Genomic DNA, 14,136 nt, shown 5'->3' with positions numbered 1-14,136 from the left:
GACCTGCCTGCAGAGCAAGCCAGAGCAGCCTGAACTAGAAGCAATGAGGCAGCTGCCTCTCCCAAAAGAGAGAGGCTCTTGAAAGTGTATTTTGCAGAGACTTGAGGAATTTGCAACCTGTGAGCCCCACTCTAAAAGCAAGTAATATAGACATATAGATACACAGATAGGTAGACATAGGTTCTATAGACACATATAGTTGATAGAGATATATAGGTGCAGATGGTAGAGATGTGTGTATATGTCTGTGCGTGTATATGTGTATACAGCAGGTCAGCAGGTGTTTTCACAGGGTATTGCATTCAGCTGACAGCAAGTCAACTTAAAAGAAAGAAAAATATTTGACATAACTGGTCAGTTCATGTAGGAAATTGAGTCGAGAAAAAATAAATAAAGGCAGAAACCGATTAGTTGAAATCTGGGGCCCTCTGGATTGTAATGGATCCCATAGGAAGACAGGAGGTTATGTATGGAAAGACTCTAATATCCTCCTTGAACTTTCTCTTTTGTTTCACTAATCATTTTCTTTCTGTGTTTTAAGGTGGCTGAGCCAATTCCAGCTTAGTAAAAGTTTTTCTTAGCTTCAAGAAGCTGTGCTATAAAGACAACATATAGCCATGGATAAGAAAAAGGAACTGTCAGCAGGGGACATCTGTGGACTCCAGTTACACAGGGTTGTGTTGGGTATACCAACATCAGCACCAGTCATTGTTTTGGCTTGGGTTTTTTGTTGTCAGTGTTTTGCTATAGCTATTCCCTGTATTTTGATCTATATGTTAAATTGCCAGAATTAAAGCCAGGCAGTTTTCAGAAGCCAAATGGAGAGGAGGAGGGAGTAGAAGTTTTGCTACCACTGTCTTGCTGCAAAGGTGACTGCTTTTAGAGGCGTAGTTTTTATCATTCAGAGGGAGTAAGTGCAACCCGAACTGACTGACATCCCCTTGGTGCCCAGTTCCTGCAATCCTAAACTCATCCCCTAAAATAGCCCTCTGTGAAGATGTTTCTGCTACCTCTTTGTGCTTGTACCATGTGGGATGAGGTGGAAGACCTGCAGGGACACTCCCAGCCCCACATTTCTGCAGGAATACAATGTGGTAGCATCCTGGTTGCACTGGCAGCAAGATTTGCAGGGCTCCTATCGTACTGACCCCTTGGCACTGCCACTGCAGGTGACTCCTGCCACCACACTACAAAAGCTGAGCTAAACCAAGGTTCTGCCATTAGGCTGCCTGAGCCTCAAGCCAATCTGACTGAGTAAAACAGGGAAAAAATGTAGTGAAAAGGTATTTATCATGTTGCCAGTGTAGCACTGGTGTGGTAAACCATGCAGCTGTCTGTGTGCAGAGCCTGGAGAGGGCAGGCAGGACAGTGTGCAGGTGGGTGGGCAGGGAGTGAGCTGAGAACAGGGAAGGTGGTGAGATGGAGATGGCCAAAATGTTTGTGAGTTGCTGCGTGGTGAAGCTGTACCCCTGTGCTGTGCCCAGAGCACCAGACAGAAACTGAAATGAGATGGTATTTGCAGCTTGTGACCTCGGTGGCAGTGGTACTGCCCCATTGTCCCTGTGTGGTTTGTCCAACTGAGTGCACTTCTGGTGCTGACCCACCAGCAAGGCTTCACCTAGAGCTGTCCTTCCCCTCCAAAGCCCGCAAAGCCAAAAGTCGCTTTAAAACATGACCTACTCTTTGCCTTCAAAGAGTCAGCAATCCTCACTCTGCAGGGGGAGGGAAACCCAAGCTACTGATTACAATGTGGGCTTTTTTAAATTCTTTTTACAGTGGCTTTCCAGAGCAGAACTCACATTTTTAAGACCTTCAGGCATGTCTCCATGAGGGAAATTTCCTCTGCCACGTTATGCCGCATGTCACTCAAGGAGAATTGTAAAAAGTCCTTTTTGCAGCAGCAAAAACAGGTACCATTTTGATGCCTCTCACAAAAACATTTCTCCTTTCCTTGCAAGCCCACGCCAAGCAAGGGGAGTGCACATGGCTGAGCCCTGTCAAGGGACGGTGCCACAGAGGAAGCACAACACCCACACCCCTGGCACTCACAACTTGTTTCTGGGACAGGATGAGAAAGGCCCGTTTTTCCCAATTGGACATTAAACTCCCTTGGCTTGTTGAAGTCAGGAGTAAGGCAGTCCCTTTTCCAGGAAAGCTCTGCTTCTAATGTTGTATGAGCAGTAGGAATCCATCAGAGCAACAAAGCAGAGCTCCATCAGCCGCTGCTCCATCGGAGCCAGCAGCTGGGAGGGGAAGCCAAGGACAGCTTTTAAATGCATGAGGTGGAGAGAGGAACGAAAAATATTAATTTTAAATGGATTGACACAGCCTTGAAACTAGGAAGGCAAACATCCAAACCTGTCAGGAGGGAGTAATGAGGGCTTATAAATTAGATGTGATCACCTATCTGCAGCTATACAGAGTGTTTGCTGTGTATCCCCCACACCTCAGGGAGAACTCCAAACGTGAGGTTACAAGCAGGCTGTCCGTCTATGGGCTCTTTCATCTGAAAGTTTCAAGTGCTTCTCAGGCTTTAATTTAGTGCCTTAATCATGCGGGGATTTAGGTAAATATAATTGTCTTCATTTTCCCAGCAGTACACAGAGAGCAATAGACTGACAGAGTAACCAGAACATGTGAGCACACTCCCCACTCTCCTACTCCCCCTTCCTGTGCTTACCAACAGCCCGTACATCAGGGCCCTGCCAGGAGACTGCAGGCAGGCAAACCTTTACCTGATGAAGGCATATCCGTGCAGTCCTCCCTAGAAATCATAATGCTTGCCCTCAAGGAGAAATGAGCTGTTTTACTTTCCATTTTTCTTCTTCAAAGATCTGGCCAAGCTTGTCCTCATTAGGAGGCCATTAAAACACCGATGTTCTTCACATTATGATTTCCTCTTGGATTAGATGGGAAGATTTTTATACACTGTAAAAAGATTCTCTGGTTCTGACATCTCCTTTTTTATTTGCCCAGACCAAAAGCTTGCAAGGAACAGGAATGGGAAACCATATCGGCATTCAAATAAAACGCCACAATCATCCACAGAGGCGAGGGGAAAGCCCTACAGTCTCATTAGCCAAACTTGCACATGGTTCTAATCAAATGGGTGGGAGGGAGACATTCCCTTGGCCACGGATACCACTGATTTTTTCCTTAGGTTCCAATTCTGTAACTCTTATTCATCCGAAGATAAACGGGCTTTTCAGACGGGGAAAGAGGGCTTTGGGACCGGGCTCTAAGGCTTTTCATGTATTCATGAAGTTGTCACTTGCCTTTTACATTCAAATTCTGATGGGTTAGACTTCCTAGACGGTGTCTTTCAACACCTAATAACTCACCCAGCAAGCTCCAGTGCTAATACAGACGTCTTCTTATCAAGCTTGAGACAGAGGAGTTTGAGGATTATTTTAAAGACACTTTTTGGATTTATACCGAATCTTTCACGAGGATTATTTATGTGGCATTTCTTTCCCATTACACAGTTGAAAACATCACCTGTTTTAGCAGGAGATTTCTGGGGTGAGTGCAGAAATATTTTGAGGAATTTGGTCATCCCCATTTACTAATGGAAAATCTAGTAACAGAAGCAGTTTTTTTAAAACCACAATAAATTTTATATTTGTTACTGCTGGATTCCCATTAAATGCATTAATTACAGGAATGTTTAATGAAGCAAATAAAAAAACCCCACTCTCCATTATGCATAGAGTACTGTGAAAAACAAGTTATTCAGCAGCGTGTGCTCTTATATACTTTTAATAAAAGACCTTACCTTAAGGTAAAAACCCAATAAAATATGCCATAATGTGCTATGGGACCCACCATTGATTTACAATACATTTGCTCCTTTAGCACTAAGCAACTTTTGGACAATACACAGCCAGCTTTTATATATTTATATATAAGACCTTTTTTCTTCTCACAGAGATTTATTGAATTTCCCCAGAGCATATTAATTTTCTAAAAAGTTCTTTTGCTCTACTATATTCATTGTAATAAAGGCAACAATCTCCTTCCTGATTGACATTTATGATATTAAAGTTACCAAAAAATGAGAGTTGATATCATAATATTTTATATGGAAATATTACTCTGTAGGGTCTGTGAGACTAAACGCAAACTGAGTTTTGCTAATATCTGGCATCTTGCAAAACTGCGGCATGTTGGGCGAGGCCTAGAAATACACGACAAAAATATTGTAAAGTCCCAGTTTCTAATTCCTCCAAGGAACTATAAATGAGTAACTTTAAAAATAAGCTTACACACCTTCTGTTCCCCCAAATTTAAATGATGAACATGTAAAACCCACAGAAGTAAGTTCAGTATAACCGCTGAGAAAGTTAAATTATGCATAACATAATGAACATGAGTTGAAATCCTTGAAGAAATGAAAGAGGATTCTCTGAAATGCACTTGCCAATCCTTTGCATGTCATCAAAGACTATTTTCTCAAGCACGATGTAATGTCTCATGATATAATGGAACAGTTCTCGGTGTTCTCTATTAGTCACACTGATTATTATGGTTGGCACAGAGTCCTCTGACATTCACTCCTTAGAGGTACGTTTGCTCTCTGATGCCCATTCAGTCCACTATAAAATTCAGTCCTCTGGTTTTAAAAGGGCTCCCTTCTGCCCCAGCTTCACCTGTAATAATGGAAGGGGAACGTGCAAGACCCTTGTCCTGCAAATGTGGGCACAAATGCACGGAGGGACCGTCCTGCTGAGCTCTGCAGTGGTTTGCTCTCGTGTGCACGTACACACACAGAGAACTGTGGCCTACAAGTAGAGCAAGAGCAAGAGATTTTGAGGGGGAAATGCCTCTCTGCTCGCCTTCCCCAACTGAGGAAGGGCAGCTTTGCAGAGAGCAAGTGTCCTTCTGTTCACACGCACCTTTGGGGCAGTGGAGTGAGGTGGAGACGCTTCTCTGCCTTCCACGAATCATTCAGCTCTCCCATTGACACTACCGAGCCCGTTATTTCCCGCTCCCAAACCCCGAGGCCGGCGATGAGCGGGAGCATCGCACAGCCCACTCCCTCACCTGCCGCCATCCAGCCCGGCGGACACCAGCCCCGCTCCCGCCCGGGCCAAATGAGCCGGTGGCCGAGGACGAACCCGGAGAGGCCCCAAGTTCTACAACATCTCCAGCAGGTGTGTTTGCCCGGCCAGGCGGCCCCGGCACCGCCGGCCGGCCCAGCCGCGGGCGGAGGTCTGGGCTGCGGCCAGCACAGACGGGGCATCTCTCCGGGACCGAACCCGCGCTAACCGGGACCGGCCGCGGGCGCTGCGGCACGGCGGGGCGAGACAGGCTGGGTGCACCAGGACACGGTGCTGGTGGGGCTCGGCCCGGCTCGGCTCGGCACGGCACGATACGACATAGCACGGCAGGGCTCGACTCGGCCCGTTTCGCTCGGCTCGTCGCGGCGCGTTCCCGGTGCGGCCGTGCCCCCCTGTGGCACGGCCGGGAAGCTCAGGAGGCCGGAGCCGCCTGTGCCCGGCCAGCACGGCTGCGGCGCCGGCTCCGGGCGGGGTCCGGCCTGCTCGGCCCCGGGAGGCGATGGCCGTGCCGGTGTCATCTCGCGGGGCGGGTCGCTGTCAGCGCCGGTGGTGATGCTTTTCCTTCCTGTCCTAACATCGGTGGCTACAGGGCAAACTGTCCCCGTGAACTGATTCGGCTGAAAATTAACTCATCAAACCCCAGCAAAGGCAAAAAGTTACTACCCAAAGCTTCTGGAATTGTTTCCTCCCCACGTCGGCCAGCGCCGTGGCTGCGTGGTCACTGGGTTTCATATTAAAAAAGAGAGTGCAATACGTTTTTTGCCAGAACAGGGAACCATGTTCATCACTTTAGTGGCAGCCCCACCAGGGTAGCAGCAATGGGAAAATGCTGCCCTGACTCACGTAATGGCTCATTTATCTGGGGCAGGGAGCTGAAAAACTTGATGAGTTCAAAGGGCTGACTTCTCACTCCTCCTGCAATGGTCCCTAAGAAGAAATGAAGGGGATTTCACTGGTGATTTCTTCTCTTTCCTATTTTAGAGCTGATTATTTTCAGCAAGAAACCAAGTATGAGGCTGTACCTGTAGGAATGTGAATGAAGACTTCCAGTCAAAAATGAAAGCAAGGGAATTGAGGTCTCATTATAAGTGGCATTCTTACTCTTTATGTATAAGTAGGTGATATTCAAGGTCCCTTCCAACCCAAACTATTCTATGATTATATGAAATATATATCTCAGCAGCTTTGTCCATGGACTATGCAGACTATTTCTATTATCAGCTTCAACCATTGTTGAAATGACAAATTGAAAATTTGACAAGAAAATGCTCAGCAAGAGTAAAACTCTGGAGCTTATTAAGGAGCATACACAACCATGTGCTGTGAATAACGCATCTCTCTCTTTGGCACAGCAAGAACAGTCTTCAGCTTTCTGAAGCTTTTCCTGTTAAAATGCTAATCCTGAAAGGACATAAAACGAGCAACACTGAGGTCTCTTAGGGGGGATGGCAGTCTGCAGAGGGCCCCTTGTGCATTGAACATGAATAGTAGTTGTTTGGTAGCAAGGGATGACCAGTGTGGAAGTGTGATCAGTGTGGAAGTGTGACCAGTATGGCATGAATCATAGAATCATTAGGGTTGTTAAAGACCTCCAAGATCATCAAGTCCAACTATTAATTCAGCACTGCTATGTAACCACTAAACCATGCCCCAGAGTGTTACATCTACCGTCTTTTAAATACCTCCAGGTATTTAAATGGTGATTTCCTGGGCAGCCTACTCCAGTGTTTGACCACCCTTTCCATGAAGAAATTTTTCCTAATATCCAATCTAAACCTTCCCTGGTGCAACTATCACTTGTTACTTAGGAGAAGAGACTGATCCCCACATTGCTACAACCTTCTTTCAGGTAGTTGTGGAGAGTGATAAGGTCTCCCCTGAGGCTCCTTTTCTCCAGCATAAACAACCTTGGCCTCTCCTCATAAGGCTTGTGCTCCAAACCATTCACCAGCTCCACTGTCCTTCTCTGGACACATTTCAGCACCTCAGTGTCTTTCTTGTAGTCAGAGGCCCCAAACTGAACACAGGATTTGAGGTGTGGCCTCAGCAGTGCCAAGTACAGGAGGACAATCACTGCCCTGGTCCTGCTGGCCACACTGTTTCTGATACAGGCCAGGATGCCATTGGCCTTCTTGGCCAGCTGGGCACACTGCTGACTTATGTTCAAATGGCTGCTGACCAATACCCCCAGCTCCCTTGCTGCCAGGCAATTTTTCAGCCACTCTGCCCCAAGCCTGTAGTGCTGCCTGGGGTTGTTGTGACCCAAGTGCAGGACCTGTCACTTTGCCTTGTTGCACCTCATACAACTGGCCTCGTCCCATCAATGCAGCCTGTCCAGATCCCCCTGTAGTGCTTTCCTACCCTCCAGCAGATCAATGTTCTCACCCAACTTTTTTCAGTACCTTAATTAGTAATCAGAGATTTATGTTAATTTCCAATAAATAATAAAGTAAAAATTCCACAAATTGAGCGTTTTTTGCCCATGACACCCAGAGCACATTAAGCTGGCTGATGTGAATAAGGAGGCCATAACCCCTTGTTATTTGCACTGTAAATCTACCCTAGTACAACATACCCTGCACTCACTGTCTTGGAAACTACATTATTCATCACAAAAGTTACTCATGCATTTCCAGTGATATAATTCATCTTTGGACCTATATCTTATGGGAATCTCATAAATTATCATTTACGTGAGTAAGGCTTGAGGTATCAATGGGAAGAGCAGGAACTGAGAAGAAACCCAAGTCTTTTGGCCACATAGGATTTCTCAAAGAAGCTGGACAGGTTTTGCATAAAAGCATTTGAAGGTTTTCAGGCCATGTGCGAAGATTTCAATCCAAAGAAGTGCTCATGCATATTAGGTGAAAACACTAAAACAAGAGTTTTAGGAAATAAGACAAATCTCAAATATCTGAATAAAATTCTGCATTGCACACATCTTACAGTTAAATCTCTGTAAAGTAAACAGGAGAGAAAAATGTTGTTACTATTCACCAGAAAGTTGTTTTGGTTTTTTTTCCAATTTTGCTGTGGTCTAGCAACTCCCTTTTATTGGAGGGATCCTTAACAACACAGCACATCTTCCTTCTAAATGCTGTTGTTTAGAATGAATATCTGAAGCAGGCAATCCAAACAAATAAAGCAGCCCTTTGAAGCATGCTACTGAAAGTGGGTTTTGCTGGAAACTACTTCTAAAAAACAGTCAATAGGTTAAAACCAAAACTGAAACTCTCCTCCTTCATACTGATCCTCTAAAATGGTACAGAAGCTACCTGTGCAAGTGCTGATTTTTATGCCTGTGCTTAACTTTTAGTACCGTGGGACTATTTGTGGAAGGGCAGATAGGCACACGTTTGAGTGTTTGCAGAAACTGAGCTTATATCCAGCTTGTATTAGCTGGATTCAGGGTGCTCAAGCAGACACACATTGTTTTCTCTCAGGAGCCATAGGGTGAATAGCCTCCAAGTTTCAGATCTCCTTTTCCACTCTAAAGTTAAAACTTCAAAAGTCTGCAGTAAGAACCTTCGGGGATTAATGTAATTCATTCTTTCCTGTCCAGGTTTTACATAGTGGGGTTATTACACTGCTCACCACAACTGCAAGCTCTGGGCTAGAGACAACTGTTTCAGTTTATTTTAACAGGGTGTTTACCTTATTAAAGTAATAACAAAGAGGGATGATTGCATTAATTACTACATCAAACTAGCTGCCATGGCACTCCCCTGCCAACCCTCAAATCAATTAGTTGCATCTGTAAGTCAAGTGATTGAAAGTTTTTTGATTATTTTTCCTTCCCCCTCCTTTTTTTAAATCCATTTTGCCATTTAATACTGTCTCTTCAAGTGAAAGCTATTGTTCTTCACGAAGAGAAGATTTAGATGGACTCCTAACATGTGGTAAGAGGTTCAAAGCTTGATTCATGGTTACTCACAACCTTCTGAAGTGATACACACCCCACAAAGTGATTTTAAAATGCTACTATTCTACTGATAGCAATTTAGACTTGTCTTGCCCTGATGTAATTGGTTACAGGGGTGCAAAAAAGCAGTAAACCTTTGGGGTTGTCATATTTCTAAGAACAAGTGGCATTACTGGTGTAATTAATTTAATGTAAATTCAGCACTAAGAACATGACCAAAATTAGCTACATTTCTTGTTTCTATTTTAGATCTAGTTTCCTAATGAAACAATGCATATGTGCTGCATGCAGGGCAGTGAGTATACATCTTTATCTCCCTCCTAATAACTTTCAAATCGGTCAGACAATTTCAAAAAGTCAGATGGGCAGCAGTCACAAAGCTCCAACTGGTTTCATAAGAGGAAAGTGCTGGTAAAGAAGAGAGAGAAGACTTGCCCCATCATTGAGAAAAAAGTGAGCAGGGACCTCCCTGTCCACACGAGGCACAAAGCCATGGTTCCGCTGCTCCTGGGCAGCGTGGGCTGAGCATGTGGTCTGGTGGGTTTGGAGACACCCACTTCACTTCCCCACACAGCAGCCATTGCAGATAAGCACACAAGGGGTTTCTTTGCCCCCAAGACTCTGAAGGGACATGTGTAACCAGGATTTTTTAAGAGCAGAGTTAATTCTTACATCAGGGAGAAAGGGGGTGCCTCTTTATAGGAAGCTGCCTGCCTGGATGGCAGCAGGTACAGCACAGCCTCCTGTATATCTGATGGGGATAAGCAGCAAGTCCCTCAGTATTTTTAGCAGTTACCCCACAGCTGCCAGTTGCATCTATAAGGTAGAAGAATGACAATGGAGCTGGCTGCTGCTTCCCAGTTCTAAATTTATCTAAACCAGATCATGAGAAGTTAAAAAAAAATGGCTTGGGGCTGCTCTAAGCTAAACCAGCTGTTTATCAAGAGCTTGCAAGGGCAGGGAACAGCAATACTAGTCTTGTCATCTCCTGTCTTCAGCGTTCTGCCTGCCACCAGCTGCAGAAGCTACTTGGGCTACAGATTTCCCAACAATGGAATAAACTGCACTGTGGGAAGATCCATCTCTTTTTGGTCCCATTGTTCTAACAACACAAAATGTCTCAGTGCAGCTGAGAATCTGGCTCTTCACATCTCTCCCAGCTTCTAATAAATAGGTTTCACCAAGAAAATGCATCGTTTGTCCCATTTTATTGAGAGTACATAATCACTGTCAGAGACATTCAAACAGATTTTTTTTTGGTGAAAAATTGTTGCACATTGGACATGTCGACTTAGATTGCTTGAGATGAGAATAGAGTGAAATATAGGAGAGGCTTCTGCCTGCATCATAGGGGAGATCACAGCAAAATTACTGTAATGGGGGACATCGCTTTTTAATGTAGTTAACAGCCTCAGTGTCACCACTGCAGTCAATTATCAAGACTAGGTATTCCCCTGGTATCTCTGGGTCAAAGTCTGCTAGTGGATGCTCCATTTGGCTTCCATTTCCCTCAGCTGGACTTCATGTATGCATCTAAGAGTAGCATTTGGCCTAAAAAGAGGAATCAGCACTTCTGTTACAAGCAGAAGCATTTGGTATGCCTTATGTGCGTTTTCATTCCTGGGTGGAAAAGTCTGGGGAGATCAACAGGGTTCCTTTGTTCCCAGTGATTTAAGGTGTGTTGATTTGCATGACTTCATCTTCCACCTTCCAACACTTGTGAGGCTTTACTGAATTAACTGAAAGAGAGGCAGCAGAGGAGTGGGAGAATGGGACCATCCCACATGGATCATTCATGTGTGCTGGTACTTACAACATTAGAGAATTCCTGTGTTTATGAAGAAAAAGAAAAGAGCCCACCCACCATCGCTGCACCCTGGTGCTTATGGTATTACACCATGCAAGTAATAGAGGGTATGTTTGTGTTTAAAAGAGTGTTTCAAAGCCAAGTGTGGTAAAGAAAATACCTGGTGTGATAATAAATCACTTAAAATGTTCATAATCTTACAAAACAGGGATTACTGAGAATTTTTGTGTTTCAATCCACATTTTCTTTCAAAGGAACGGGAGGAGAGAAAGTTTTCGATTTGTCTTGTAGACATGCAGTTTTCATGTTTGCATTATGCCTTTAGGTCTTTGAGAAGCATAAGACATTTGCTTCCATTGCAATACCTTCCACAATGAAAAATTAAATTCCATGCTACTTGTAATGGTAGGAAAATTTTCATCTTCAAAAGAAAAAAAAATGTGTTCAGGCCAAGGCATTTAACTAGGACTCAGGGCATATAAAGGCCAATCCAAGTGCCAAAGCACAGGCACTTAATGCAATAGATGCAAAGTAAAATTGATGCCCTGTGGCTCCGAGATACCTGCTTGAGTCTGGCAAATGTGACATAGGACTCTATAGCACATTTGCAGCCTCAGGAAAGGAAGGTGAAAGGCAGGTAGGCTGTCTAAAATGACACCACTTACCATTGCTTAGGCAGTGGAATTGCTATGCACTATTGTAATTTATTCCTGCATAGGTTTGACATTCTTCCGATTCTGTGTTTGATGGGAAACACAAGAGAGCATGGGTTTCCATCTTCATTATTATCATATCTTACTCCGTCTCTCACCATAAAATAAGTTCTGGAATAGACTAGTGGTCTCTTCTGCAATACCATACTAAAAAAAAATAATTATTATAGCAATGTTATTCCCAGTGATTCATTCACAAATACAAGGATTACATCTTTTAATGCAGGCAGATATACAGCATCAGATAATATTCACCTACTTTGATGGTTTTTTCCCAGTCCTGCATGGTACATAACACTGATTTTTAAGTGACCAACAGGTGCTTATTTTAAAGGCTCCAAGACCTTTAAAAGTATGGATGAACATCAGATTGACCAAAGCAAAGGGTGAAATTGAGCCTGAATTTATTTATAACATTAACATGCACTCTGAGAAGATGATTGGACTAAAGAGCTTACAATGGAAATATTGACACATGGAAAGAGAGAGGCAACAGGAGCTGCTACATTAAAGGGATGGTGGATGGAGAGAATACAAGTCAATTTAAACTAGGAAAGAAAATAATGTCTCCATGAAGAAGGAGACTGGACAAAGTAAACATTTTTATGTTGTAGTGACTCTACAGTAGACATACGTGAGCAAAAGTGCACAGAAATGATGCCATAGTGTTTATCGGACTTCTCTTTCTACATTACTGACACAATGAAGATTCATCAGGGCCTAACTGCAAGTGGGAAATCCAGAGAAAAGCTAGGGATGTAAAGTATGCTCAAAGGCATAAAGATAAATTCAAGAGCATTGTCTTCACCTAAGTTACCTTATGAAACCAGTATGTTCCAACTGACAACAGTCATTCACCTTCACTGTGGTCTGAGGAAAATAATCTCTGGACTTTTTTTACAGTTGAGCATTTAGTGACATAGTTACTCCACAATAAGTGTCCTTAGCAGCAGTTTCCCAAAGTGAACAGAGTTGAAATCAGACTTGTATATAGTAACCCTGTCTGTGCATGGGCTTATAACAAAATAACAACCTGGAGATGATTATCAAGATTAATTAAACCTATGGCCTTTCAAGGAAAATAAAAATAACTTTAAAGAAAATCTATTGGGGCAGTGCTTCAAAGGTTTCCCTCAGCTTCTTTGGTTTTAGTCTAGGAATTACATTTTGACTAGAGCTTTACTGCTTTTGGGAAGTTGCAAATACGAGTCCTCAGTTATACAAAATCATGGAAATTAGAACTCCTTTGGCAACCCAGTGTGGTACTGTTTCCCATGGGCTCATTTGAAGAACTGCCCAAAGGCCAAACTGTACCCAAGACTTGGAGCACACACAGCTCACACTCGTGCCGATAGAAATTCCATGCACACACCTAAGTAGTAAATTGTGCTGCATACTTACCGTAAAAATTGGAGATAAGGAGAAACATAGGAGATTTTTAAGGAGCTTGTGCTTTGTAAGAATGACCGATATCATCATGCATAAAGTATTGAATACTAAAATGGGCTGGGGAATCTCCTCTGCTGATTACTTGATGCTAAAATATGTCACTTCAGAACTCAGAATACCCTTTCAAAAATTTTGTAACTTTCTCACTCTCTCTGGAGTCATTAATTATACAGTTTTGAGAATCAGTCAAGGGACATACTCAGGTTTTTTTCTCCACTAGGCAGAGAAATACAGTTCAAAGTACTCTACCTAGTCTCTCAGAAAATTAATAGACTGGCATATGTGCTTCCTTGGCTAACACTTTTCACCTGTGACAACTGCAGGTAATTATTTTGCTGAAGTGAAACTGATTCTGGGCATTCTCAATGAGAAAACCTTTCTTTCCAGGTTCAATAAAATTTGGTATGCATTTCACCCTTGGAACTTAGATCTTTCATTATAAAGTTGTATGGCAGAAAGAACTGACTCTTTGCATTTGAATATTGGTCTCCAAAGAGACAACGATAGTGGGAGCAAGAGTGCCAATGTTACTCTTTAAAGATGAGGTAAGTTACATCCTGTCCAACCTTAGGAGAGAAATGAGCTTGTGACAGTTATATTTGTTATGACAGGGCTGCCTGCAATGGTTAGAAACAAGCTGCTGCACCAAGATTTCTTTTTTAGGATAAAGGTAGGTAAAAGGTGAGTAATTCTCCTATTTCAGGTAAAACTGGCTACAAATTGATCCTAAAATCTAAAGGCCAACAGAGCTCTGGCAAACTCCACTATTTTAAAACTACTGATTGTTGCCTGAATATTTACCAAAATCCCATCAGAGCAACACTAGATGAAATATTATATTCTTCATGTAGACCTTTGTAAAAGTATGTTCTTCTTTGAAAACATCAAAAAAAGAACAACAATAAAACAAAACAAACTAAACCAGAACAACTATTAAAAAACAAAAGCAGAAACAAACAAACAAACAAAAAAACCCAAACGAACAAAACCAAAAAACCGAAGAGGAAGCACAGGTTCAAAACCAGAACCAATGCAAGGGCTCTCTGGCCATTGTGGTCATAACCTGCCCAGCAGACCATGTTAGTAACACCTGCCTTCCAGTGTCACTCTTTTCAGAGTGACACCACTCTCACACCTGCTGCTGATGCAGCACCCCACGTCCCAGTGAGTTTCCCTGTTTGGGTT

The sequence above is a fragment of the Chiroxiphia lanceolata genome, chromosome 1 (assembly GCF_009829145.1).
Source record: "Chiroxiphia lanceolata isolate bChiLan1 chromosome 1, bChiLan1.pri, whole genome shotgun sequence".
Taxonomy (NCBI): Eukaryota; Metazoa; Chordata; class Aves; order Passeriformes; family Pipridae; genus Chiroxiphia; species Chiroxiphia lanceolata.
This window is presented reverse-complemented; position numbering follows the sequence as displayed.